This window comes from Onthophagus taurus, chromosome 2 (genome assembly GCF_036711975.1).
Source record: "Onthophagus taurus isolate NC chromosome 2, IU_Otau_3.0, whole genome shotgun sequence".
Classification (NCBI taxonomy): Eukaryota; Metazoa; Arthropoda; class Insecta; order Coleoptera; family Scarabaeidae; genus Onthophagus; species Onthophagus taurus.
This window is the reverse complement of record NC_091967.1, coordinates 15241023-15244319: the sequence shown is the minus strand read 5'-3', so window position 1 is coordinate 15244319 and position 3297 is coordinate 15241023. Positions and strand designations below refer to the sequence as shown.

The following is a 3297-nucleotide window of genomic DNA, read 5'->3' as shown; positions in this document are numbered from 1 at the left end:
GTTTAAAGAATCTGCCAGTTCCAAGATTCCGGAGGAGACTGAAAGCTATTGTCACGGAAAATCCGATATATACCATTGACATGTTTTTCCAATTTAATGTTTGAATTCAATTTGTATTATATCACAATGTAATTATTGTTAAATTGACGCACTCTATGCTTTTTTGTAAAATGGAGAAATAAAATATTATTATTAAAATATTAAAAATATTATTCCTTGTGGCAAATATATTGAATACTTCCATATCTTGAGCTAGTGTACCATATGTACATATGCATAGAACATTCGTGCAAAATTATTTAATATTAAAATAGTATTATTTAAGTGTTCGCCGAACCTATCCTTTGATATCGACTCCTTCCGCTGACAGAATGAGAGTCATTCGGCTTGCGCATATTACATATCAATCCTATTATTCCACGTGGAAAATAATCATGATGCAGATATACCCACTTCATAGGCATGCTGGAGGGTTTGTAAGCCTCGCTAACGACAATGCCTCCATGAAAGTACTACCTCTCATTGAGATCAGAGCATTATGGTTATTTTCCACGTGGAATAATAGGATTGATATATAGTATACGCAAGCCGAATGACTCTCATTCTATCAGCAGAGGGAGTCCATACCAAAGGATAGGTTAGGCATACACTTAAATAATACTATTTTAATATCAAATTATTTTGCATGATTATTCTATTTACATATACATATGGAAAACTAGCAGATTCAGATATGGAAGTGTTCAATATACTTTACACATAATTATTCAGCCAGACGCAAGCTTTCGTTTGAGATATAGAACATTAAAATCGGTCAAACCGTTCTTTAGTTATAGCGAATTTAATCAAAATTATTTTTTTTCTAACTAGGGGCCAGACTTCCAGTCAATAGATACGTGGAGTCATTTAAATGGTAGGTTAGGCAAACACTTAAATAATAGTATTTTAATATCAAATTATTTTGCACGAATATTTTAGTTATACGTATATATGCAATTTTTAGTATAATTCCTCGTGGAAAATATATTGAATAATTCTATATCTTGAGCCAGTGTACCATATGTACATATAAATAGAAAATTTGTGCAAAATAACTTAATATTAAAATAGTATTATTTAAGTGTTTGCCGAACCTATCCTTTGATATCGACACCTTCCGCTGACAGAATGAGAGTCATTCGGCTTGGGCATACAGCATATCAATCCTATTATTCCACGTGGAAAATAACCATGATGCAACTATACCCACTTCATAGGCATGCTGGAGGGTTTGGAAGCCTCGCTAACGACAATGCCTCCATGAAAGTACTAACTCTCATTGAGATCAGAGCATCATGGTTATTTTCCACGTGGAATAATAGGATTGATATATAGTATGCGCAAGCCGAATGACTCTCATTCTATCAGCAGAGGGAGTCCATACCAAAGGATAGGTTAGGCATACACTTAAATAATACTATTTTAATATCAAATTATTTTGCATGATTATTCTATTTACATATATATATGGAAAACTAGCAGATTCAGATATGGAAGTGTTCGATATACTTTACACATAATTATTCAGCCAGACGCAAGCTTTCGTTTGAGATATAGAACATTAAAATCGGTCAAACCGTTCTTTAGTTATAGCGAATTTAATCAAAATTATTTTTTTTCTAACTAGGGGCCAGACTTCCAGTTGATAGATACGTGGAGTCATTTAAATGGTAGGTTAGGCAAACACTTAAATAATAGTATTTTAATATCAAATTATGTTGCACGAATATTTTAGTTATACGTATATATGCAATTTTTAGTATAATTCATCGTGGAAAATATATTGAATAATTCTATATCTTGAGCCAGTGTACCATATGTACATATAAATAGAAAATTCGTGCAAAATAACTTAATATTAAAATAGTATTATTTAAGTGTTTGCCGAACCTATCCTTTGATATCGACACCTTCCGCTGACAGAATGAGAGTCATTCGGCTTGGGCATACAGCATATCAATCCTATTATTCCACGTGGAAAATAACCATGATGCAACTATACCCACTTCATAGGCATGCTGGAGGGTTTGGAAGCCTCGCTAACGACAATGCCTCCATGAAAGTACTAACTCTCATTGAGATCAGAGCATCATGGTTATTTTCCACGTGGAATAATAGGATTGATATGTAGTATGCGCAAGCTGAATGTCTCTCATTCTATCAGCGGGGGAGTCCACATCAAAGGATAGGTTAGGCAAACACTTAAATAATACTATTTTAATATCAAATTATTTTGCATGATTATTCTGTGTATATGTATATATGGAAAACTAGCAGCTTCAGATATGGAAATAGCCAACGTTCCACATTGGAGCACAAGACTCATCCGCGAGTCCATCGAAATAGAGAAGAACGGTACCTTCAACAAGAGAGATGACGCCCTGCACTTGTCAGCCACTTGGAAAACGGTCCTACACCGTCCCCGATCCGGAGCAGCCTTCCTGAGGGAGGGCATTTTGGGAAGACCATAGAGTTTGGGGCACCTGCTTGATTTTTCCACAGGGATTAAGGTTTTCTTGATCTCGGGGCCTATTGGAGATGCCTCTATTATCGATTTGGTGATTTTTTTCCAGGTAAGTTGTATGGTTTTTTGCTGCTAAAAAAAATTAAAAGTCGTATAAACGATGAAAATATTTTATTTCGGTGCTATCTTCGAAGATTTCGAACGATTATCGTTCTTCTTCAAGCAGGACTAAGGAACATTCAGATATAACAAAAACACAGATAAAAAATATATATAATTACCGTCGGTGTTAGAGCATCGAGAGTGAAGAGAGTATTGTTTCAGAGTATTTCTTCAAAAAGATTCCGTTTACGAAAAATTCAAATGTAAAAAAACTTGAAGAGTAAATTGAAAAATCCAAAAAATTAAAATGACGTTTTTCTATTCATCGTAAATCTCGTTTTTCAAAGTGTTTAAAAATAAATGTTAAAAATTAACGACAAAACAAATTACCAAACCTGTAGAGAAAGAACCATAATAACTAAATATAAGAAATCAAAAAAGAAAGAAAATTTTTAAACTTACAATTAACACGTTAAAATTTCCTTTAAAATTAAATAAGTTGAGTCAACATGATGAGGGATGAAATTGGACTGAAGGTCATAAGGAACGTTCGCCAGATGATAAAGGTGAAAGAGTGAGGGAAAACGAGTGGGAATAAGAACGTCAACATAAAATCTTTCCATACTAAATTAATTCTTCGCATCATTAAAAATCTGAAACATAAAATTAAAATAGAAAATCGTATTGTTACC

The 3297-nt window shown here is 33.5% G+C and overlaps 1 long non-coding RNA gene across 1 annotated transcript; it reads right to left on the bottom strand.

Annotated features, from left to right (window-relative positions):
- Positions 1-399: 399 nt before the first annotated feature.
- LOC139429024 (uncharacterized) lies at positions 400-3297 on the bottom strand. The gene is made up of 3 exons (XR_011639736.1): positions 3068-3297; positions 2785-3000; positions 400-2632 (listed from the first exon to the last, which is right to left on the bottom strand). It is a non-coding gene; the product is annotated as an uncharacterized lncRNA (long non-coding RNA).